The sequence below is a fragment of the Dasypus novemcinctus genome, chromosome 23, assembly GCF_030445035.2.
Source record: "Dasypus novemcinctus isolate mDasNov1 chromosome 23, mDasNov1.1.hap2, whole genome shotgun sequence".
Classification (NCBI taxonomy): domain Eukaryota; kingdom Metazoa; phylum Chordata; class Mammalia; order Cingulata; family Dasypodidae; genus Dasypus; species Dasypus novemcinctus.
In genome coordinates, this window is record NC_080695.1 from 10,717,116 (window position 1) to 10,743,169 (window position 26,054).

The 26,054-nt window shown below is 49.9% G+C and overlaps 1 long non-coding RNA gene and 1 other non-coding gene across 2 annotated transcripts in view; one reads left to right on the plus strand and one right to left on the minus strand.

Annotated features, from left to right (window-relative positions):
* Nucleotides 1-288: 288 nt before the first annotated feature.
* Nucleotides 289-26,054, plus strand: part of LOC111763091 (uncharacterized) — a 28,419-nt gene continuing 2,653 nt past the window's right edge. The window contains exons 1-2 of the long non-coding RNA XR_009182905.2: nt 289-399; nt 1,254-1,396. This is a non-coding gene — a long non-coding RNA (uncharacterized lncRNA). The remainder of the gene's footprint in view (nt 400-1,253; nt 1,397-26,054) is intronic.
* Nucleotides 7,969-8,075, minus strand: LOC111763093 (U6 spliceosomal RNA). The gene has a single exon (XR_002796034.1). It is a non-coding gene; the product is annotated as a U6 spliceosomal RNA (small nuclear RNA).

Genomic DNA, 26,054 nt, shown 5'->3' on the forward strand with positions numbered 1-26,054 from the left:
GGGGCAATACAGGGCCGAAGAGACAGCGAGGGGCGTGCGACGCGCTGCAGGCGAGCCCAGGACTTAATTCAACCTTCACAACCACCTTCACAGCCCCCGTGTTAAGAGGGTCCCCGGGCAACGACGGGGCTTGTCCAAGACACAGGGCTGGTGCAGCTTGGGGCAGGGCCGGGAAGAAAGGCTGGGGCGCGGGGGTCTCGGGTGGTTCCGGAGCCACCGGCCAAGGCCAGGCCAGGCCGCCTATGCGCAAGCGCATAGGAACTCAGCGGCACGGCTGCAACGCGCACGCGCGGAAGACTCCGCTCCTCTGGGCATGAATCCACCGACCCGGGGTTTTGGCCCCGCCAGGACCTCTGTTTATAAACACAGCGCGCGTCCGCCAGCCAAAGCGCACTACAGGTAGTGGGGTCGGAGGTCAGAGGTCGGCGGTGGTGGGGTGGCTGGTGGGGAGGCCGACCCCACCAGGTTCGCGGGCCGGGGGCTGCGCGGAAGGGCGGGTGCCGCGGCCACTCCACGGCCGGGCCGGCGGGGCGCCACGTGGTGCGCACGTGGTCCGTTGTCGGCGCGCCGCTCCCCTCCCCCACGGGCCAGCGGCCCCGCAGCGCCCCCTGGCGGGCGCCGCCCTTCACGCGTGCGCACGAGCGGCCGCTCCTGCTGCCTTCCGGTTTCCTGAGGGTCCCCGCCTAGGTCCGTTGCATCCTCGTGACTGCTCCTAGTTAGCCACGTTTTGGGGGTGGGAGGGTCCCCGTGGTCATAGATGCAAATGACTCGATTTGAACTGAGTCGGCATGCGGAGAAGGGGAAGGAGCCTCCAAAAACTTATTTGGGTCCTGAAGCTGGGTTTGCCCTGCCAGCAGCTGTTTTGATGTGCGTTGAATATACATTTATCTGGTGGCTTGGACGGTTGAGGAACTGTATCTCCGCTCCTAAACCACACTACTTCCCTCTCCAACTTGATTTTAAGTTCTTTGAAGGCAGAGGCCCTGTTGCTAGTTTGGTGGCTATATAAAATTCCCAGGGCATGTTTAATATATGAATGAACAGATCAATGACTTGTTAAAATATTTAAGAAGTGTCTGAGCTGATTATGAGCTACGTGAAAAATGCTGCTGGGCACATAAAAGCACACTCAGTAAGTGGTAGTTATTGTGGCTGTTGATAGTTTTATATTTTTGACTTTACACCCTCTTTATTCTAAGATTTGAAGAGGCTTACAGAAACAAGTAAGCTGCTTCCTTTTTCTGCCATTTCAGCTTAAAGGCCCAGAATCGCCTTTCCACTCCTGGTGGCTCTGACAACTTAATATTTCTCAGGAATTTATCCACTCCAGCAACATCTCGTAAATACCTGCTATGTGCCAGACTCTATTCCATGCTGGACACTGTGTGGTGTCTAGGTAAGATGAAAATCTGAATGTCGTTAAACTATAAAGCAAAGCAAGGAAGTAATGACCCTAAAGGTGAGGGTGATGGTACCTGCCGTGGGGAAGGGTGGTGCTTATATTTGTACATTTATTATACATTTCACTGATATAGGGAATGTGTAACACTTTTTACGAATAATGATAAAACATGGGATACTCTTTCTCGTAAATTCCGTGCAGCCAATTGGTTCTCAGATAATGCTTTATATTTGCTGAACTTTTGTATCCGTAGCCAACCTCTGGTTGCAGTTCCACTGTGATTTGTCAAATGGAGCTGTACCCAGTCCACTATTTTCCCAATAAATTTATTATCATTAAGTGTAATATATGATATGAATATTGGTTAATAATTCTACATACATTAACAAGATGAAAATGAAACAAAAAAGGTAGGTCAGAACTTTATTTGTTCATCAACAGCGTAAGTGACTTCTTTACTGTATTAGGCCATGGTATTCCATCCTGGATGAGTATTTCATCATTTTGTGCTATTCACGATATGACAGCTACAGACCTGACATTTAAATATAACCTGCACTGTTAATTTTCCTCACTACTTTTTTCAGTCTAGATGAGGGGTTGGCAAACGTCTTCTGTGAAGGGTCAGCTAGTAAATATTTTAGGCTTTGCTGGACACGTAAGATCTCCGAAGCATAGTCTCTTTAGTTGTCATTTTCTACAACCCTCAAAAATGTCGAAACCATTCTTAGCCGAATTATAGCATTTGCAGATTTCCACAGTGTAAATATTCCTTTAATGGACTATTAAAGAAAAATGGCTTCCGACATGGAATATCTGAGCCAACGTGGTGTATCTGAATGCAGAGATGGGAGGAGACTTGCAGTTACAGTATAATATAATATATCCAGCGTCCACCTGCCGCACACATCAACAATCTCAAGGGCACATAGGTCATAGTAAGAAAATTGAGAAGTTATGAGTTTTGAGGCCTTGTTTACAATATAATGTATTTTGGTCTACGTTTATATACTTTAATTTTTTTTTTTAAAGATTTATTTATTTAATTTCGCCCCCTCCCCTGGTTGTCTGTTCTTGGTGTCTATTTGCTGCGTCTTGTTTCTTTGTCCGCTTCTGTTGTCGTCAGCGGCACGGGAAGTGTGGGCGGCGCCATTCCTGGGCAGGCTGCTCTTTCTTTTCACGCTGGGCGGCTCTCCTCACGGGCGCACTCCTTGCGCGTGGGGCTCCCCCACGCGGGGGACACCCTTGCGTGGCACAGCACTCCTTGCGCGCATCAGCACTGCGCATGGCCAGCTCCACACGGGTCAAGGAGGCCCGGGGTTTGAACCGCGGACCTCCCATATGGTAGACGGACGCCCTAGCCACTGGGCCAAAGTCCGTTTCCCATACTTTAATTTTTAATACTGGCCATGTTTATAGCCAGCGTATAAAGTTCCTGAAAATTTAACATTTGGTGCTGGTGAGCCAGTTCTCCCTCGTGAGTCCTCTACCTGGAGGAGGGGCTGTGTGTAAAACAGGCATCGGGGCTGGTAGGCAGTGTCCTAAATTATTTCTTAACCTGGGATCCACTCAGGCAGACACGCCCTCAGATGCTCCCGCTTAGTCCCGTGAAGGCCTCTGACTCACTTCTAACCAACAGAGTGTCATGAAGTTGATGGAACGTCACTTCCTTAATTGGGTTATGTGGCATAGCTAAGGTGCTGGGAGGTCCCTTCCACCATTCTGCAACATCATATGAGCCTGTCACAGCGCCTGGAGACAGCCCCTCCTGCCGGCCTGGCAGAAGCAAACCGCCACGGTGTGAGCTAGGGAGCGGGCCACGTGGCCAGGAGCCGCGGGCACCTCTGGGGCCTGAGGGCGGCTGCAGCCCACAGCCCGCAAGCAGCCGGCACCCTTGGTCATGCAGCTGCAGGAGAACCCTTCCGAAACCTGAGTGAGCTTGGGTGGGGAAGGTTCTTCCCCAGCTGAGCCTCGGGGCATGAGCCCAGCCCACCCAGCACTGGAGAGTGGCCTTGTGAGACCCCGAGCGGAGCTCCCAGCCCAGCCGCACCGGGACTCCTGGCCCACAGAGCCCGTGAGGTGACAGGTGGGTGTTGTCTTCAAGCTGCTGGGTGCGTGGTCATTTGTTACACGGCGCTAGAGTGGATACGTAATCATTCACTAGCTGGACGCTTTGTTCACCTCTCTGTATGTTACATTTCTCAGTTTTTAAATTTGGGGGAGGGGGAATGATAACATGACAAAATAATATGGACAGGAAGAATCTGCACCAAAATGTTGGCAAGAATGCTTTTGAACCGTCTTATTCTGGGAGAAGACCGTCTGGTGGGTTTCTGGTTCATTTGTTTGCCCCAGATGAGCTCACTCCTGCCTGTGGCCTCTGGGCGGGATGCAGGTGTGAGGCCGGGAACTAGACACCAGGCCTGAGATGGTATCCCACTCTGGTGTAGCTCACGCATGGTGATCCCATCTTCCAGCGAGCGGTGCCGGGGCCAAGCCCGATACCGCGTGCCATTCCCCAAGCCACGTGAGAAGGGCCAGATGTCTAGCTTGAAGGGCAGTTTGATAAGAGATTCCAAAAGTGGGTTCCGAGCCATGGGAAGAGATGCCCTCGCTTCCCTGGATGGGGTGGGAGGCCCGGAGCTACGCAGCCCCTTTGCTCCCAGCACACACGAGGAGGCACTGGAGCCGCGGGGTCGGCCCCCCGAAGCCCTGCCCACACCCAGTCCCAGCCCCGCGGGCCGACCCGTTTTGGCGCTGGTCAGACCGTACCGAGTTGCGTTTTCCATCAGCGACGGGCTAAGCTGCATCCTGGCTGGTTCGCCGTGTAACCCCTTTAGCCAGGGCTGTACAGTTCGGGGTGGGGGACGCGAGGGGCATTGGAGTCCATGTGTGTGGCGCCCCCCGGCGGGGGCAAGGCGGGAGTGGCACAGCGGCGGGCACGTCCTCACGGCCGGGCGCTGAGCGTTAGCTCCGTACGTGCCGCAGCGGCTCTCCAGGTACTACTGAGTCACTTACGGCAGCCCTCGGAGGCCGGCGCCGTCGACCCCGCTCGCTTGACCGGAGGAGGACACCGAAGCTCAGGGAGCAAGTCTCCTGCACAGGGCCACCTGTCGAATCAGGGACACGGCCGGGCCTCACGCCCAGGTGGCCCTACCCCCCACCTGGCCACCTCGCCTGACTGCTCCCCTGACTTGTCAGTGGACACACGCAGGCGTGAAACAGCTGCTAGCCGTGTGATCACTCGCCCTCTGCGTTGTGCCAGCGGAAGCAGCGGGAGCCGAGGAAAGGCTGGGCAGGTGCTGCTGAGCACCCCACTTTTGAGTGTGCTCCGGCGGCTTCTGTCCCCGGCGGCGCTTGCCCTGGTCCTTAGCAGGGATGGGCCCAGGGGCCTGGGCTGTGGAAGGGAGACTTCCTGTGGGCAGTTCAGCTGGGTCCCCCCAAAAGGATCTGTTCAAGTCCTCCCCCCACGTGAGACTGGGACCTCGCTGGGAAACGGGGTCTTGGCAGGTGTTAAGAACCTCAAGGTGAGACCACCCTGGAGTTGGGGTGGGGCCCAGTCCCAAGGGCGGGCGTCCTTGTAAGAGGATGGAGGGGGCGGTTTGAGACCCAGGGAAACGGGGGAGCCGGGAGGCGGAGCCGGCTGGAGGGCTGCAGCCACTGCTGGGAGCCGAGAGCCGACTGAGAGGATGAATTTCTGGTACTTGGTTACTGCGGCCTGGGAAAGGAATTGGCCTGCCCCATTCCATTCTTGCTTGAACGTGGCCAGAACCCCGAACCCCTTCTAGCCCCAGGGAGAAACGCAGCCAGAGGAAGACCAGACCAGAGGCGGCTTCCAGGCTGGCCGGCGCTTTCCTTCCTGTTTCAGGCCCTGGGCTTGACTTCCTCTGCCCCCTGCGCTGGCCCTCGCCTCTGTTGTGGCCCTGGGAGGCGTGCCCGGCCTTCCCAGAGCGGCCGCAGGCCCGCCTTCTCCCTGTCCCCGCCGCAGAGGCCTGGAGCCCACCCGAGCGGGGCTGGAGGACTGTTACCCCCACCCCCTCCCCAGACCTCACCCACCCCTCCTCTGGACCCTTGCCCCCCTCCCCAGACCATTGCCCACCCCTCCCCTGGACCCTCTACCCCCCCTCCCTTGCCCTTGGACCCTCACTCCCCCCTCTCCCCTCCCCTGGACCCTCTGTCCCCTCCCCTGGACCCTCACCCCCCCTCCCCTGGACCCTTACCCCTCCCTCCCTCCCTCCCCTAGACCCTCTGCCCCCCCTCCTCTAGACCCTCTGCCCCACCTCCCTTATACACTCACCCCTTCTCCCCTCCCCTGGGCCCTCCCCCCTCCCCTGGACCCTCCATCCCCCTCCCCTGGACGCTGCCTCTGCCCCTTGGCCCTTGTCTGCACAGGATATCACTGCAGAGAGCCAGCCTCGGGCCCAGCCTGCAGCCCAGGGCCAGGGCCTGGGGGCCCCGGGGGCCCTCGCAGAGGGAGCAGCTCCTGCTGACCCCCACCCGGCCCGCAGGGGACAGGCCTCCAGGCGGCCGTCCCTCCGCCAGCCCCACTCAGGGCTCCCTCACCGCTTTCTGCTGAACAAAGGCCAGGCTGGGAACGGAGCGCACGCTGGGCGCTATTGAAATCTCGAGGTGCTGCCCTATTAATCACGCCGCTTGGCGCCTCAGAGGCCCAGAAAGGAGTCAAACAAAACCTTCTTCCAAGCGGGAGGAGCTCTCAGCGGCCAGAGCAGGAAGGTTCCCCAGCCCCTCTCACCACAATCACACCGTCAAGGTGGGTTTCTGCCTCCCAGACGCACGAGCAAACGAGGGGCGCAGGGAGAGGGCCCTGGCCCGGGCCTGTGCTGGGGGGGCTGGCTCGTGTGCCCCCACCTCGTCTTATTTTAGAAACCTAAAAGGCCCGATTCAGTGCCTTTTGTAAGCAGACACCTCCTGGGAGTACGGAGACCCTGGGGCCTCCGCCTCTGTCTCTTCTCTGGCGTTTTGCACTCTATCTTGGCATCATCCATCCACCAGTAGGACGTTTGGCTTCTGTTTTTAAACAGAAGACGGGCCAGGGAAGCAGTTGTGGCTCAACTGATAGAGTGTCCACCTACCATATAGGAGGTCCAGGGTTCAAACCCAGTGTCTCCTGGCTCGTGTGGTGAGCTGGCCCACACGCAGTGCTGATGTGCGCAAGGAGTGCCCTGCCACACGGGTGCCCCCCGTGTAGGGGAGCCCCACGCTCAAGGAGCGTGCCCCGTATGGAGAGCCGTCCCACGCCAAAAAAGCGGAATCCACCCAGGAGTGGCGCCGCACACACGGAGAGCTGAGGCAGCAAGATGACGCAACAAAAAAGCATCACAGTGTCCCGGTGCTACATGACAAGAATGTGAGCGGACACAGAAGAACACACAGCGAAGGGACACAGCAGACGAAATAAATTTTTAAGAAATAAATAAGACAGGCCAAAACACTAAGCCATCACGTCCCAGCTGGGCCGTGCTGGCCTGGGGAGCAGACCCTGCATCTGTCATCCGGTGGCAGTGAGAAATGGCTGCTTTTATCACTCACCGCAGCTCCTCTGAGGCATGAGGCCCAGCTGTCCTGGATTTTTCGTGTTTTTTTTGAGGTACCGGGGTTGGGAATTGAACCTGGGACCTCATATGGGGAAAGCCAGTGCTCAACCACTGAACCAACTGGCTCCCTCAAGGTGGTCTTCTCTGTTTTTAGGAGGCACCGGGAACCGAACCCAGGACCTCCCATGTGAGAAGCAGGCGCTCAACTGCTTGAGCCACACCCGCTCCCTGTCCTACGTTTTTATGCCTCCAAGTGAATGTACGTTCTTTCAAATAAATTTTAAAAAAAAAAGGCGGGGGAAAGCTGATGAAATGAGCGTTTGAGTGCCATACGTTCACGTTTCAGGGCGGAAGTTCCCTCAGAGCAAGTGTGTAACGTCAGCGTGGAAAGTTAGAAGGGCTGAGATACGTGAGTCACTGGAAAGGCACTGTCCTTGGCCTCGCAGGGCGGGGGGCGTGCTTTGAAGTGCAGGTCTCGGCGTGCCTCGGGAAGGCTCGTAGGGCAGACACGGCAGCGGGAACAGGTAGGACCGGGGCAGGTGCAAGTCTGTGCCGCCGAGACATTGTCAGTGCCTGGTGACCATGTGGGACAGTGTTTGCTTGTTTTTTCTTTAATCTTCTTTTATTCCTTATTTGTGGACACCTGTGATGCTATTGTATATGGTAGCATTTTTAAATTAAATTTTTATTTTTCTTTCTGTTTAGAATGTATTTTGTATTGTACCTATCCAGCAAGTTTTATTAACTTGATCCATTGATTTTAATGATTTGTCAATAGAATCTTGGATGTTTTATATGTATTTTCATAGTGTCTGTGAAAAACAGCAGCTAATGCACCATTCTAACATTTATGACTGCTACGTCTTTCTTACGCCTTATTGTACTGGCTAAGACCTCCAGGACAATGTCAAATAGAAATGGTGCTTAATGGGTGTCCTTGTGTTCTTCCTTTTGACAGGAAAAAATATATATATATATATGTATATTTTTTATAGGTTAATATATCATCTTAAAAATATGGAATGCTTCACAAGTTTGTGTGTCATCCTTGCACAGGGGCCATGCTAATGTTCTCTGTAGTGTTCCAATTATAGTACATGTGCTACTGAAGCGAGCACGGAAAATATTTTAATAGTGTTTTTCCTATAAATTTGGTGAATTGCAGTTTAATATTCAAATGTTTAAAAATACCTTTTAAAATCATCCTTTCATTTTAACCACAGTGCAATTACAGAGGACACATAGTATACCTTTAGGAATTATTTAAATACCATGTGGTAGATGGGATTGTTGATCTACCCCTTTACTACCCTGTATTAAAATTATACATCCCTGTATTCACATATGTGGAAATGTTTTTTTTATTAGAAAATAGATGGATGATAGAATGATATAACAAATATGGCAAAATATAAAAATTGGTAAATCTGGATATCTGGGTAGGAGGTACATTAGCATTCTCTGTATAGGTTCTATGTTATTTATGCACCTGTCCTGCAAGTTTGGAATTATTTCAAAGTAAAAAGTTAAAAAATATTATCCCTCCCCATCTTTTGTCATGTAACTTTGCAGTGTTGCTCAGTAGACCAGGTGGCATGTACGTCTCCACCTCATTGACTTAGGGCCTGGCCGTGTGCTTTGCTTTGACCAATGGACAATTAGTAGAAGCATATTGTGCCACTTCCAAGCTGAGGCCTTAAGAAGCACAGCAGGTTTCCACCAGTCCTCTTGCAGTTCACTATAAGACGACCGTGTCCTGGGTAGCTACTGGCCCAAGGAGAATGAGGAGACCAGGGAACAGAGCTGATCCTCATCTGCCAGGTCCAGCTGATTCCAGCAGAGCTGCAGCCTACCAACAGATCTTGATTGATAAATAAATGCTTATTGTTTTAAATCAAGGTTTGGGGATTATTTGTTATGTGGCACTACTACAGCAATAGCTGACTATTATATAATGTGTACTTCTAGAGCTGAGCAGAGACCATATCTGTTTTAACTCAGTATATCCCCAGCTACTTATACTTTTTTTCCTGGCCTATAATAGGCCCTCAGTAGCATTTGTTGAATAGATGAATGAATGAATGATGCCTTTTATTCGAAAAACTCTTTGCAGTTTTCAGCATGCTTGTGTATGTAGGTTAGTGAGGCTGTCACTATTAACCGCGTTTTGCAGGTTAGGAAACGAAGGCAGGTCAAAGGCTTGACCCTCTTCCCACTAACAATAGGGAGGGAGAGCAGAACCACCACCCAAAGCTTCTGTTTCGAAATTCGGCAATATTTACATTTAAACAGCATGCTCTAAGTTTTTGAGTACAAAGTTTGATACAACTTTATTCACTGAATTTCGGGACTTCATTAGTATATAAATGCATTAAAAAACGTCTATCGAGCCCCCACTGTACGTTAAGAAGTGCTCCACGCTTTGGGTATACAAAACAGAGAAAAGTCCCTGCTTTTGCAGAACTTACATCCTACTGGGGAGGAACAGGCCACAGGTAAATCAAATAAATAACTAGATGGTGGTGAGTGGTATAGAGAAGAACCAATGAGGGCAGTGCAAAGGCCCCGAGACCTGGGGAAACCGAGACCTGAAGAAGGCAAGGAGGGGAGCACGACTGGAGCAGAGTGGCTGAGGGGGAGAACAGCAGAAGGCAAGGTAGAATCTTGGAGGCTATTATGATCACGTTGGTTTTTATCTTACGTGAGATGGCATGGTGGTTTGAATGATGTATAACCTCTAAAAATGTTGTTAATTCTAACCACTCCTGTGGCTGCCGCCCCTTGTAAGCAGGACCTTTTGAAGATGCTGTCTATTTAGCCAAGGTGTGGCCCCCTGAATCGGGTTGGGCTTTAACCCGACGGCCGGAGTCCTTTATAAAGAGAACGCTCTTCAGACACAGAGGGAGAAGCCACGGGAGGAGCTGGGAGCCGGGAGAGAAGAGAAGATGCCGCCACGTGCGCAGCCCTGTGACAGCAGCAAGGGCCCAAGGCCTGCGGGAGCCGGCCCCACAACACCGCAGCCTTTGGGGAGAACGCATCGCCTTGTCAGTGGCTCAATTTTGGACTTCTCGCCTCAAAACCATGAGCTAATAAGTTTGCATTATTTAAACCAACCCACTTTGTGGTATTTGAGATCACAACTGGGAAACTAAGACAGTTTTTGGCACTGGAAAATGGGATGCCACCATTTCAAATAGCTAAAAATGTGGAACTGGCTTTGGAATTGGGTAATGAGTAGAGGCTAAAAGAATGGTGACGTGTTTGCTAGAAAAAATAAGATTGCTCTGAAGAGACTGTTGGTAGAAATATGGATGCTAAAGGTACTTCTGATGAGGCTTCAGAAGGAAATGATGAAGGTATTACTGGAAACTGAAAAAAAGGCAGTCCTTGATAGAAAGTGGCAGAGAACTTGGCAAAATTGTGTTCTGATGATGGATGGAAAACAGAGCTTTTAAATGATGAACTTGGATATTTACCTGGGGAGCTCTGCAAGCCTGTGTGGAAGATGCAGCCTGGCTTCTCCTTGCATCTTACAGTAAATCGTGCGAGGAAAGGAATAAGCTGAGAACCGAACTCTTAGGAAGAAGCCAGAAGTTGACGATTTTGGAAAAATTCTCTGCCTATCTCAATAACGTGCTCTGAGACTCGGTCCAGAAGCAGCTCCATCAGGAACCGCCCTGAGCTTTCAGGAAGTGAGTCCCTGGAGAAGAGGGCTCCATGAGAGGGTTGAACTGAGCATGGAGCCAGTCGGCTATTTCAGTGGATGTCAGGATTGGAACAGCAGTTATCCAGAAAGGATCTGTGGAAAGTCCTCTTACCTGGTGGCTCGAGCTCCCTTGAACAAATGACAAAGGTCTTTGTCACTTGAACGAGCTGAACCCCTGCACCTGGACCAAAAGGGACAGGGGAGGGGCGGGTTGAAGGGAGACTGACTTCGAGATGGCAGCATGAGGTGCGCCAGGGCACCTGGACAGCAGTTTGAAGGTTTGCAGTAACTGGGTGAGGGCCAACTCGAGGAAATGCAGCTTGAAAGAGCAGGCGCAGCACTCGTGGCACGCTTACCAGCCCTCCCCGTGGTGGGGAGCCGGCCTGTGCTCCTACTGGCTCCCCGGCCCTGTTCCAGAGGAAGCAGAGGACCCCTCCGTGCAACTGCAGTGCTGTTAGTTGGTGCCAGTCTCGGGTGGCAGCATGGAACTCATCTCTGCTCGCCTCCCCAGGACTTACCCTGCAGGCACTAGTGAGTGTAAGAAACAAGTAAGTCAAAGTGGACAGGGCAAGGGACTACCTGCTTTGAGTCATGTAGTAGAGAAAGTCTATTTCATAGAGGATAGCGAGGGTATTTGAATTCCTACAAACAGGGGAATTCCTAAGGCTAGAGGCAGGCATAAGCCCGGGACAAGATGCAGGCTTAAAAAAGATGGAGAGGACCTAGCACTTCACATTTGCCCCGGGCTGATCTTCTTTTTGTGAGGGCTAAAATCCAAAGCAGAATACCAGCCAATGCAATTTAGAAAGACTGAAAGACGTTTTTGGTATTGCTTTGTTTTTGTTAGCTCCTGGCAGTCTAGAAACTCTCTGTCACATTACTAGCTATATAACTTATGGAACAGACAGTTGAGAGACTAAATCCCAGAGTTAATACCTAAAAAAATATTAAAATGTATGGTGTGCTACAAAAGATTATAAGACAAACAAGAAATGAGGGCCCATCCAAAGGAACAAGTTAAAAGTCCAGAAACTATCAAAGACCAGACTGTAGACATACAAGACAAAGGCTAAAAAAAAAAAAAAAAAGAGAGATCAATATGATCTTCAGTATGCTCAAGGAAATAGAGGTAGACACAGAAAAATATCTAAAGGGTATCAGGAAAATAACGAATGAGCAATATGAGAACCTTAATAAAGAAATAGGAATTTTTTAAAGGATCCAAACAGAAATACTGGAGTTAAAGATCACAATAACTGAAATGAAAAATTCCCTAGAGTGTTTCAACAGCAAATTGGAGCTGGTGAAAAAAGAATCAGTGAACTTGAAGACAAGATAATTGAAATTATTCAGGCTGAGGAGCAGAAAGAAAAAACAATTTTTAAAAACGTGAACAGAACGTAAGAGACCTGTAGGACACCATCAAGTGTACCAATATACTCATTATGGGAGTCCCAAAGGGAGAAGAAAGAGCAAAAGGAGCAGAAGAAATAATGGCAGAAAAATATATATAACACTTTACCCAATAGCAGCAGAATACACATTCTACTCTAGTATATATGGATCATTCTCTGGGCTAGACCATATGTTGTCACAAAACAAGACAATTAATATTAAAAGCATACAATGTATCTTTTCCAGCCATAATGGAATGAAGCGAGATCAATAACAGAGGGAAGGGAAGTGGATTTGGCTCAACAGATAGAGCATCCGCCTATCACATAGGAGGTCCAGGGTTCAAACCCAGGGCCTCCTGACCTGTGTGATGAGCTCGCCCATGCCACAAGGAGTGCTGTGCCACGCAGGAGTATCCCCCACATAGGGGAGCCCCATGCAAAGGAGTGCTCCCCATAAGGAAAGCTGCCCAGCACGAAAAAAGTGCAACCTGCCCAGGGTGGTGCCTACACATGGAGAGCTGACGTAGCAAGATGATGCAACAAAAAGAGACACAGATTCCCGGTGCCACTGAGAAGAATACAAGTGAACACAGAAGAACACACAGCGAATGGACACAGAGAGCAGACAACTGGGGGGAAGGGGGTGGGGAAGGGGAGAGAAATAAATAAAAAATAAATCTGAGAACTGGAACATACACAAATAAGTAGAAATTAAACAACAGACTTTTTTAAAATTAAAGTTAATAGATCACAAGGAACTTTATATTTAAAAACATGAAAAAATAAGAGGTTCCCATATAACCCACTCCCCACTCCCCCACCTCATCATTTTTGTAAATTGTAGTTTTTGAAGATATATACATCACAAAAAAAAGTTACATTAAAAAAATAAGAGGTTCCTGTATACCCCTCCCCCCACCAACTCCTCCCACACAAACAACCTCCCCCATCATAAACAACAGACTTTTTTTTTTAAGATTTATTTTTATTTATTTCTCTCCCCTTCCCCCCCACCCCCCCAGTTATCTGTTCTCTGTGTCCATTTGCTGCGTGTTCTTTGTCTGCTTCTGTTGTTTCAGGGCACAGGAATCTGTATTTCTTTTTGTTGTGTCATCTTGCTGCGTCAGCGCCATTCTTGGGCAGGCTGCACTTTGTTTCATGCTGGGCAACTCTCCTTACTGGGCGCACTCCTTGTGCGTGGGGTTCCCCTACACAGGGACACCCCTGCGTGGCACAGCTCTTCTTGCGCGCATCAGCGCTGCGCATAGGCCAGCTCTGCACAGGCCAAAGAGGCCCAGGGTTTGAACTGTGGACCTCCCATGTGCTGGACGGATGCCCTAACCATTGGCCAAGTCCGCTTCCCAACAACAGACTCTTAAACAACTGATCAGTCAAAGAAGAAATCACAAGGAAAATTAGGAAATGTCTTGAGCCAATGTAAATGAAAACATAATGTACCAAAACTTATGGGTAACATCAAAGGCAGTGCTGAGAGGGAAATTTATAGCTCTAAACACTTACATTATAAAAGAAGAAAGATCTCAAATCAGAGACCTAAGCTTACAACTGAAGGTTCTAGAAAAAGAAAAGCAAACTGAACCCACAGCAAGTAGGAAGAAAATAACAGAGATTCGAGTAGAGATAAATAAAACAGAGAATAAAAAATCAGAAGGGAGAATCAGCAAAAACCAAGAGTTGGTTCTTTGAAATGATCAATAAAATTGACAAAACACTGGCTAGATTGACAAAAAGAAAGGATGCAAATAAAATCAGAAACGAAGGTGTAGGGGACAATACTACCAATCCCACAGAAATTTTAAAAATTAGAGGACACTATGAACAATTCTATGCCAACAAATTTGAAAACCTAAATGAAATGGACAAATTCATAGAAATACACACATTACCTACACTGACTCAAAAAGAAATAGATCTGGGAAACAGATGTGGCTCAATCAATTGGGCTCCCATCTACCATATGGGAGGCCCTGGGTTCACCAGGCAAGCTGGCCTGTGCCCATGGACAGCTGGTGCAGCAAGATGACACAACAAAGGGAGACAAGCAGACACAGAAGAACACGCAGCTAATGGACACAGAGAGCAGCCAGCAAGCAAATGGCAAGGGAGGGGGATAAATAAATAAAAATAAATCTTAAAAAAAAAAAAGAAATAGATCTTAACAGACAAACTCTCAACAAAGAAAAGCCCAGCACCAAATGGCTTCACTGGTGAATTTAACCAAACATTTCAAGAAGAGTTAACACCAGTCCTGTTCAAACTCTTCCAAAAAATTGAAGAGGAGGGAACTCATCATGAGGCCAACATTACCCTTATACTAGAGCCAGATAAAAATACCACAGGAAAAGAAAGTTATAGACTAATACCCCTTATGAAAATAAATGCAAAAGTCCTCAACAAGCAAACCAAATCCAACAGCACATTAAAAGAATTATACACCATGATCAAGTGGGTTTATCCTGGGTATGCTTGGTGGTTCAACACAAGAAAATCAATTAATGTAATTTACAATATTATCAGAGAGAAGGAAGAAGAATCACATAATCATCTCAAATGACACAGAAATGGTCTTGGACAAAATCCAGCACTCCTTCCTGATGAGAACCAATTTTAGAAAACAAGCATCACAATCAATGGTGAAAGACTGAAAGCTTTCCCTCTAAAATCAGGAATAAGACAAGCATGCCCACTGTTCCCACTGTTATTCAGCATTGTACTGGCAGTTCTAGCCAGAACACTTAGGCAGGAGAAAGTAAGAAAAGGCATCCAAATTGGAAAGGAAAAAGTAATACTTTCCCTATTTGCAGATGGCATGATCCTGTATATAGAAAATCCCAAAAAATCTACAATAAAACTACTAGATTAATAAATGGATTCAACAAAGTGGCAGGGTACCAGAGCAACACGCAAAAAAAAAAAAAAAAAAAAAATCAGCGAACAATTGATTTTTAACAAGAGAAGCAAATCCACTCAAGGGGAAGAATAGTCTCTTCAGCAAATGGCGTGGGGAAACTGGAATCCACGCACGAAGAATGAAATCAAAAACAAAATACACGTACACAAAAGTGAACTCAAAATGGATCACAGGCTTAAAAATAAGAGCCAAAACTGTAGAACTACTGGAAGAAAACATAGGGAAGCATCTTCAGGACCTTGTTTTAGGCAATGAATGGTGTTTTAGACTTAACACCAACAACATAAGCAACAAAAGAAAAAATAGATAAATGGGACTTCATCCAAGTTTAAAACTTTGTGCATCAAAGGACTTCATTATGAAAGTGTAAAGACAACCTACAGAATGGGAGGAAATATTTGGAAACCACATAGCTGACAAGGATCTAATATCCAGAATATATAAACAAATTGTACAACTCAACAGCAAAAGACAACCCAATTTAGAAATAGTTAAAAGACTTAAATAGATATTTCTCCAAAGAAGATACACAAATGGCCAAAAAAAATACATGAAAAGATATTTATCATCATTAACCATTAGGGAAATGCAAATCAAAAGACAATGAGATACCATTTCATACCCACAGTAATGGCTACTATTAAAAAAAAACACAAAAAACATTAAGTGTTGGAGAGGAAGTGGAGAAGGAAGGACACTCATTCATCCATGGTGGGAATTTAAAATAGTGCAGCCGCTGTGGAAGACAGTTTGGCGGTTCCTCAGAAAGTTAGATATAGAATTACTTTATGATCCACCAGTCCCATTTCTGGGTATATACCCCAAAGAATTGAAAGCAGGGATTCAAACGGATATTTGCATACCATTTTCGTAGCGGCATTATTCACAATTGCCAAAAGGTGGAAATGACCCAAGTGTCCATCATCAGATGAAATGAACGGATAATCAAAAGGCGGTCTGTCCCTTCAGTGAACTGTTATTTAGCCATGAAAGGAAGTGGTGCTGATAGACGCGCAACACGGATGAACCTTGAAGACACTAAGTTGAGTGAAATAAGACAGGCACGAAAGGACAGACATTGTATGAGCTCACTGATAAATAATTAGAGTAAGTTAACTCATCGTCAGAAACGAGGGGGCCTGGCGCGGGGGTAGGGAATGGGGAGTTGATGCCTCACTGGGACAGAATTTCTGTTTGCGGTGATGGTAGCACAACACTGTGAATGTAATTAGCACCTCTGAACTATGTATTTGAATGTGGTTAAAAGGGGAAATTTTAGATTGTGTATATGTTACTAGAATAAAAACTTAGAAAAAAAACCCTAAGAGTGCACAATACAGTGAACCGTAATGTAAACTGTTGACTCTAGCGAAGTATTGTTGGAGCAGTTGTCACAAAGGTACCGCCCTCACGCCAGGTGTGAGCACTAGGGAAGACTGCATGCAAATGGCCTGAGGCCGCTCCGACAGGTCGCTGAGGGCTGAGCCAGGATTTGAGTCCGGGTCTGCCTTGACCCAGCGTCTCTCCCCACTGAACCTGGCCTGTGCAATAATCGAGAGTTCCCTCCGTGCTGGTGCCAGGCCCCTTCCTGCTACTTAGCGGCCCTGGAAGAGTCAGTGGGGTGAGAGTGTCACAGTCCATCCCAAGGCAGCCAAACCCGAGAGCCGGGTACACTCGTTGATTTGGGGCCGGTCATGCCTGCTCATTCCCTAAAGGGTAACACAATTAAAACCTGGAATTTATCAACCTCAGGCATGTGGGGTCCAGCTTGATGTGCAGTGTGATCGGAGGACCTCTGGCGCTTGGTTATTGTGAGATTTTCTTTTAGTTAAAAAACAAATGAGGGGGAGTGGATAGAGCTCAGTGGCTGAGCGCTGCTTCCCATGTACAAGGTCCTGGGTTCAATGCCCAGTACCTCCTGTGTTAGTCAGCAAAGGGTCCTGATGCAAAATACTAGAAGCCTGTTGGCTTTTATGAAGGGTATTTGAGGGTGGGAGCTTACAGATACCAGGTCATAAAGCATAAGTTACTTCCTTCACCAAAGCCTATTTCCACGTGTTGGAGCAAGATGGCTGCTGACGTCTGTGAGGGCTCAGGCTTCCTGGGTTCCTCTCTTCCTAGGACTTGCTTCCTTCCAGGCTCAGCGCTCTCTTCCCAGGGCTTGATTCTCTTTCCTCTGTGTTCTTACTTCCCAGGGCTCTAGTTCAAGACTCCAGCATCAAAACTCCAACATCAAAAACTCCAAAGTCAAAAACTCCAACTCCTTTGCCATGTCTTTTATCTGTGAGTCCGCACCCACCAAGGGGCAGGGACTCAACACCCTACGGATGTGGCCCTATCAAAGCCCTGATCATAATTTAATCATGCCCAGGTACAGACCAGTTTACAAACATAATCCAATATCTATTTTTGGAATTCATGGACCATATTAAACTGTTAGACCTCCTAAAAAAATTTTTTTTTTAATCTTAAAAAATAAACAAGTGATCCTCTAATAGGGGAAGTGATTAGCATACTAGCTCTACAGTGCGTCTTAAGGCTTCTTCATGCCAGGTAAGGTAGGAAATTCCAGGTATGGCTGAAGCCTGCTCACGGTTATTTCCTAGGAAGTGCTTTAAAAAAAGAAAAACCCACTGAAGATCAGAAGGCTTCGTGTTTTGCTCTGTGGCTTGAAGCTAAAATCAGTGCCCAGAAGAGCTGCTCCCGCCCCACCCTCAGTACAGCTTTTATTTTTCCCGGACTAAGGAGACAATTAGAAGCACGCTAAACCTCCAGCCTGACTTCAGATTTCAACAAAATGGGAAGCGTGAGGGAGTCTTGTGCTCCCTTCTCACCTTGGCTTCTCTTAGCATCCCCTTCAAATTGCAATTTGTACTGCTTTGCAAAGAGTAATTGGCAAATGCACGTACTATGCAATTATTAAAAATGATGTCCAAGAAGTTTCAATAACAAATGCTTGGGAAACGGACTTTGGCCCAGTGGTTAGGGCGTCCGTCTACCACATGGGAGGTCCGCGGTTCAAACCCCGGGCCTCCTTGACCCGTGTGGAACTGGCCCATGCGCAGTGCTGATGCGCACAAGGAGTGCCCTGCCACGCAGGGGTGTCCCCCGCATAGGGGAGTCCCACGCGCAAGGAGCGCACCCATAAGGAGAGCCGCCCAGCGCGAAGGAGGGAGCAGCCTGCCGAGGAATGGCGCCGCCCACACTTCCCGTGCCGCTGACGACAACAGAAGCGGACAAAGAAACGAGACGCAGCAAATAGACACAGAAAACAGACAACCGGGGGAGGGGAGGGGAATTAAATAAATAAAAATAAATCTTTAAAAAAAAAAAAAATAACAAATGCTTAACATGCCCAGTGAGGTAGAAAAGCAAGATGTAACACTGGGTGGAGTGGGTGGAGTTCAAGTGGTTGAGCGCCTGCTGTGCATGTACAAGGTCCCAAGTTCAATCCCTGGTACCTCCTTAAAAAAAACGTGTGAAAGGTATACTAAAGGAAATGCCCAAAACTTTCAAAGTGGTCACTGTGAGGTAGTGCATGGGTTTAGTTTCTTTATGTACATATACGTATGTGTATATATTTGTCTTCCTGCTTTTCTACAATGAACATAAATTGCATTTCTCATCAGAAAAAAGGTGCAGTTTTAAAAATGAAATTTAACAGAAACTGAAACAACTGTAATATTCTTTCTCACCCGTGCATTTTCTTTTTTTTTTTGATGATCGACTTTTGTGGTCCATTTATGCTCCTTTCATTCCATTCTTGGTGTCCTGGTTGCTTGGTTACAGTCATTTCCAACGCGGCCTTTCTCTCACGGTGCTCCACCGCAGAGCTGTGTTGTGAGGCCATCTGGGGTGCCGTGATTTCAAGCCAGGGCGATCAGGAAATGACCTGACTCTCCGAAGCTCACCTGCTTGATGCGGCATGGGGGGTGCTGGGAAGTCAGCAACACTGCGTTTAGCAAACGTTCTAGAAAGACCAGCGCGTCGAAGATGCGTGCCCCCTTGTCTTCACTGCTGGCCCGGCCCTGGAAATCCCCCCTCCGGCCTCTCTCCTCCCAGCGTTCTGCACTTCACCCTGTTATAGCAGATGCGTGCAGGTGCTGTGGGGGTGGGCTTGTGTCCCCCAAAAAGGCGGGTGGAAGTCCTTGCCCCCAGGACCTGATCAGGAAATAGGGGCATTCCAGAAGGACTTAGGCACGTGGAGATGGGGGCATACCCTAAATCCTCCATGACTGGTGTCCCTAGAAGAGGAGGAGAGAGAGGGGGAGACAGAGAGACGGGGGGAGGGGGCAGCCCTGTGCAGGTGGAGGCAGAGGCTGGAACCCTGGGAATGGCACGCCACCCCCAGAAGGCGGGGAGGCGGAGTCTTCCCTAACATGGGTGGGGGGCGCCGACACCCTGACTCTGACTTTGGACTTGTGGTCCCTAGAACCGTGAGGGAATCAGCTTCTGTGGTTTTAAGCCCCCCTGTTTGTGGTGTGGCAGCTGTAGGAAATGGATACGGTTGCCCACCCCCAGCCCTTATCCCCTTTTTCCTGCCAAGAGATCCCAGATTTTGTCTGGATACAGCCGCTCTCTCTCAGCTTTAGGAGAGGTGAGCCCCAGCCGGTTAGACCGAACCACGACCGGGCTAAGAAGAGCGGGGCAGTCCCAAAGCCTTGCCGGGGATGGGCTCCGGGGTGGGCTGCAGGTGCCTTGGGCAGCCTGAGAAAAGTGCCTCCGCTCCCAAAAAGAGAGGCCCGGCGCAGAAGTGGTCCTTCTCCTTCCTCTTGACTCTGGCTTGTAAGGACGTGAAGCTGGAGATCCGTGGAGGCTGCTCGCCGGGGACAGAGGGGCGGGGGGGGGACGAAGCTGGGCCGTGCCGGCCAGGCCACCGCACCGACGCACCCTGAGCTCCTGTGCCGCGAGATCGGGAACCGCTCCGTGCCTTGGCCACGTGTGCTCGGGTCGTCTGTCACTTGCTGTCTCCCTGTGCCTGAGCTGAGGGGAGGCGTCCGCACGGCCCGGGGTCCCCGGCCGCCCTCCAGGAGGAGGAGCCGCATCCCCCGGACGCGCTGGACCCCCCGGAACACGCAGTTCACGCCTCGGGAATGCTAACTGGGGCCCGTGTCACCCCCCAACGCGCCCCCGCCGCGGATGGAAAGTGACGTGGGCGCCCGGCCACAGGTGGGCCTGAGGAAGGAGGAAGCGCCTCCGGCTGCAGGTGCTCAGGGTGTGGGCGTTGGAGGTGGGCCCTGAGGGCTGGGTAGGCGTCCAGGAGGCAGGCCTGGCATAGTGCCCAGGGCATTAAACACCGCGGGGAGGCGTGGGCAGACCTCCAGCCTGTGAGGAAGTGGGGGCAGGGGAGGACCTTCGAGAAGATACTAGCAACTGCTCCGAATGGAGACCCCAGAGGCGCCGTGGCAGAAGAGCCGAGGCGCCCGTCTTCACCGGGCTTCCCCGTTAGGTCCCGTAGAGCCTCCCCGCACGCCGACCCCTGGCCGCGCCCAGCAGGGGGCAGGGAGGCAGGCGGCTCGGCCTCCCAGGAGGGGCAGGAGGGGGCTGCGGCCCGCGCCGCCCTCACGGCCTCAGTCAGGCCCGGGGGCTCCGTCTGGGGTGGCGGCGTTTCCCAGATGCACGACTTTCATTGCTGAAACCGAGGAAGCCTGGGCAAACCCCGACAAGCCGGCCTCCCTAAAACGCGTGATGTGGGGTTCATGGCATTAAACGCAGGCCATTCTCGTGGTCACCGCTGGCTCCGAGGGAGCTGGGAAATGTAGTTTTGCGCCTGGGCTCATTACCCGCCCCCCTTAAGCATAATCAGGGTCTCTTCTTAGGGAGAAGGGGAGAGTGGCTGTCTGGTGGGAGGCAGCTCGTGCTTCCTGGGAGCGCCTGCCCTGAGACTCCAGCCCCTGGACATCAACCACTTGCAGCGTTGTGGGGCCACACGGCTGCCACTGGAGTGGCCCCAGAGGCCAGCCCCCCCGACCAGCCTGCCTCCGCCACACTGCCCGATCTTCTCATTCTATGAGTCCCTCCTGGCAGCCTCTAGAGAAGCATCTTTTCCCACTGTTAGCATCTGAGATCTTTGGCGGCTAATTCTATCTCCAGGTGAGGGTCGTATGCAGTGGCTCTTCCCTCAACAGGTCCAGGGGTCCCGGAGAGGTGCCCACCAAAGCACCCCAAGGCAGTTTTTCAGAAGGTCTGCTTTTCCTTCCGTGTTTACAGTCAGGCCCGGACACCTCTTTCAGAGCAGAAATCGGGTTTTAAGTTCATGGTTTTGAAAGGGTTCAGGAATCCTCTGCTCTGTCCCCTCTTTTTATTTTTTTAAGATTTATTTTATTTCTTTCTTTCTCACCACCCCCTCATTTTGTTTGCACTTGCTGTGTCTGTTCATCTTCCTTGTTTCTTTAGGAGCCACCAGGAACCGAACCCAGGACCTCTGATGTGGGAGGGAGGCACCTAATCACTTGAGCCACCTCCGTTCCCTGCTTTGTTGTATCTCTCATTATGTTTCTCTTCTTGTGTCTCTTGTCATGTCAGCTTCCTGTGCCTGCCCATCATGCCAGCTCGCTGTTGTCTCTAGGAGGCACTGGGAGCCAAACCAGGGACCTCCCGTGTGGTAGGCGGGAGCTCGGTCACTCGAGCCACATCTGCTTCCCTTATTTCATATTTACTTGGTGCTTTCCTCAGGCATTAATTATTTTATCCTAGGTTTCTTTTTTCTAGGTCTCACATGGTACCTGCATTTACTGTTATTGACTTCTTAGGAAAATGCTTGCAAGGGAGGATTTCAAATCCAGTAAATCAATGAGCAGACTCTAATTTTAACAACCAGCAGCTTATGCTTCATGTCATTAATATGCATAAAAAGAGGGAGGCAAAATTATGTCTTATAGATTTAATCTTTTGATTAATTTAGCTGTTGCAAGGCTCTTAGCCAGCTTGTTCTTTTCCTATGCAGCATTAATGTATAGGGAAAACATGATCAATAAGTATTAGAGAACCAAGGGATGCTAGACCATGCAAATTTCATATGCACTTTGGCACTTTGTGGCCTCGCCACCCTGCATCACCATTTGAGGCCGCCTGTCCCCAAGGTACACTCAAAACAGGCATCTCATCTGCTTTCAATTTCCCCAGCAACGTGTGTTTAGTTCTTACAGACGGCTTAGGGCTGGGCTGGAAGCCAGGGCTTCTCAAATTCCATTTCCTTCTCTAGGATATGAATTTCTACATAGAAGTGGGAAGCTACCTTTGTTTCTTCCTTACCTCCCACTTCAAAACAGGGAATGCATTAATAGCAATCTAGAAGAGAGGGGGAAAGCCAGCAGTTTCTATATGCGGCATATAATTCATTAAGCCCAATTTGATTTTCTTGCATTGTCTCTATTTAATTCTATCTTCTTCCTTGTCCAGAGCTCTGAAGATTTCTGGTTGAACTCCTACACTTTGGGATTTTTTTTCAGATTTCAGTTTTGATTATAATACTAGGTTAAACCATATGAAATCAATGATAATTGACTGCATTTGACCATTTTCGAATGATGGTTGCATATGGTTCAACCTAACAATAAGTCACATACATTGAGCTCGGCTTCCATGGCAGACCCCGCACCTGGCCCTTTACACACCTTACCCCAGTTTTGCCGGGAGGTTTACACGAAGTGGGGAAACTGAGGCACGAGGCGAGATGAGGCGACTTGTCCAGGGTCACGCAGTTGATAGTGAGCGTAGAGGTGCGACTGGCACCTGGGGGCCCTGTTCGCATCCCGTCAGCCTCCACGCCCCGAGGACAGAGCGGAGCGTCATCTGCAGAGGCAGAAATGTACGAAGGGAAATGGAGAGCGTTGAAAAGTGTCCTCCAAAACTCGTGTCCACCCGGAACCTCAGGACGTGACCTCGTCTGGACATAGGGCCTCGGCAGAGAGCATCAAGTCAAGACGAGGGCCCACTGGCTTCTGGTGGCCCCAGATCCAAAGGCAGCGTCCTGATAAGAAGTGAAGAGAGACAGAGAAGCCCGCGTGACGACACCCCCGAGGCGTCGCCCGCGTTTCAGACTTGTGGCCTCCAGAACTGGGGGCCATCCCTTTCTGTTCTTCGAAGCCCCCAGTTGCTAGTGATTTGTTAAGGCAACCCTAGGAAATGAATACAGGAAGCTTTTTTCTTATGCATTTTAGGAACTTCTCTTCGATGAACCATTTCCGTCCATTTGCAAGGAGCCAGGGTTGGGAGAGCCAGGGTGGCATCAGGGAGGCCAGGGCTCAGCCCCAGGCTTGCTCTCCCACCTCCAGGCCCGGTTCCCTTTCCTGCACGTGCAGTGGGGCTGGTGGTCTCGCCTGTCTTTCCCAGGGTGGTTGGGAAAACTCACGTATGCAAAGCACCCAGACCCTCGCTGCAGTGCGTGGCCGCCCACTGGCTGTTCACTCAAAGAAAGTATGACTGGGCGACCTGCTGGGGCAGGAGGGGCAGCTGCCTGCGAGCAGCCGGGGTGGCTCTTGACTTGCAGCCCTGCGTGAGCTGGCTGAGTCAGAGCAGCCCTGGCCCCGTGTTCTCAGCCGTGGAACCGGGAGGGGACAGCCCCTCCACCCACCTCCCAGGGGCAGGGTGGTGGGGGGCTGTGGGGACCCCAGGCTCCATGCCCATCCGAGAGGCAGGAGATGCCGGCGCGGCCAGCCTGGTGCAGGCTCTGCCGACTGTACCCCCTGGCTAGGGGAGGCCCAGGGCTCCCTGGTCAGACGAAAACAACAAAAACGACAGCTTTGCAAATGATCACAATAAGGTATCCATATCATAGGACAGGAAGCGCTCCTCAGGGCACATGCGGCGATGGCGTGTACCACCGCGAGTGTCATTCATGCACTGAATTGTGTGCTTGAAATGGGAAATAGCAGATTGGGGTTACCAGGGACAGGAAGGAGGGAGGGATGGAGAGCGAATGCTAAATGGGGGAAAGAGTTTCCGTTTGGGATGATGAAAAGGTTTTGGTAATGGATGGAGGCGAGGGTAGCACAACATCGTGAATATAATGACAGCCACTGAATTTTACGGTATATATATACGTGGCCACGATATTAAAAGATGAATCGAAAAGAAAGATGTTGAAATGGGACCCTGATGTCGAATAACCTTTGGAAGAAGTCCGCGACTCAAAGCGCATGACTTCATCTTGGCTGGCTTTGCAACAAGTAAGCGTCTCCCTCACCGGGGGGGTCTCTTCTTGGGGATCCAAGATGGGGAGGCCGACGGTGGGCGCCTGGCGGGGAGCAGGTCCCTCAGCCCCCTTCCTCCAAGAAGCCGCGAGGCCTGCTCCCGCTGCCTGGCTGCTGCCTAGCACACGTCACGCTAGCGGGCCACACGGCCAGGGACCCCTCGGGCCCCGAGGGGAGGGGGACCTTGAAAAGGCTCATCTCCGTGAATCCACTCACACAGGAACCACAATTGTATAGAATGTCACAACAAAGGTGTGATTCAGACTTCACTTAGAGAGAGAACTGAACTAAATTGTTTAGCTGATACACTTAACCGAATTTAGTTTACCCATACCAACCTGTGTTGCTCTTTAACGGTTTTACTGAGATGTAATTCCCACCCCATGTCATTAACCCACGTAAAGTGTACAATTCAGTGGTTTTTAGTACATCCACAGAGCTGTGCAAACATTACCACAATCGATTCTGGAACGTTTTCGTCAACTCAAAAGGAAACCCTTAGCCCTCGCCCCCACAAATTCCCCTACGCCCCTAGACCTGGGCAACCACGAATCTCCTTTCTGTCTTTATAGATTTGCCCTTTCTGGACATCTCATGTAAGTGGAATCATCCAATATTTGTCCTTTGCTGTCAGGCTTCTTGCACTCAGCACAGCGTTTTCACATTTCATCATGTCGTAATAATAGAACTTCACTCCGCATTGCTGTCAGATACGATTCCATTTTGTCTATCCATTCATCCATTGAGGGATATTCGGGTGGTTTCCACTTTTTGGCTACCATGACTAATACCACGCTGAGCATCTGTGTACCAGTGTTTTGAGTGGGCCCGTGTTTTCAGTGCTTCTGGGTCTCTAGGAATTGAAACAAGTGCTAAATTCTTAGAATGAAGGAACAAAACCCAAAAAAACGAATTAACTGGGTTTTTAAAAAAGATTTATTTATTTATTTCTCTCTCCTTCCCCTCCCCAACCCCAGTTGTCTGTTCTCTGTGTCCATTCGCTGTGTGTTCTTCTGTGACCGCTTCTATCCTTATCAGTGGCACAGGAATCTGTGTTTCTTTTTGTTGCGTCATCTTGCTGCATCAGCTCTCCGTGTGTGCGGCGCCATTCCTGGGCAGGCTGCACTTTCTTTCGTGCTGGGCGGCTCTCCTTACGGGGCGCACTCCTTGGGCATGGGGCTTCCCTACGCGGGGACACCCCTGCATGGCACGGCACTCCTTGCACGTATCAGCACTGCACGTGGGCCAGCTCCACACGGGTCACGGAGGCCTGGGGGTTTGAACCGCGGACCTCCCATGTGGTAGGCGGACACCCTAACCACTGGGCCAAGTCCGTTTCCCCTTAACTGGTTTTTGTTTGCTTGTTTTTTGGTTTTGGACGTGCCTGTGTTGGTAAAGACCGGGGAGGGCAGCTAATGTCATATTTGTTAGGTTTAATTTTTATGTTAGAACATTTCTTTGCCTTCACAGCTGTGGAATGATGGGGTTTGGATAATGAATATTCAGGAGGAAGACTCTGCAATGTTGCAAGAAGACACCTTCTTGGACCTGGGATTGAAAGTCTGACTTTTTGGGTAGTGACTATGGCTCAGGCCGTTGAGCACCTGCTTTTCACATGGGAGGTCCAGATTCAGTTCCCAGTGCCCCCTAAAAACAAAACAACAAGCAAAACAAAACCGAAAAAGCCAACTCGGGAGCTGATTTGGCTCAGTGGTTGAGCATTGGCTTCTACATGCAAGGTTACAGGTTCAATCCCTGGCCCAGTATCTTAAAAAAAAAAGTCTGACTTTTTATGTTGTCTCAACCCACTGCCATTTCCATTGCTGATCACCTCTGTGTGGCAGCTTGCTCACCTGTGGAAGGAGTGT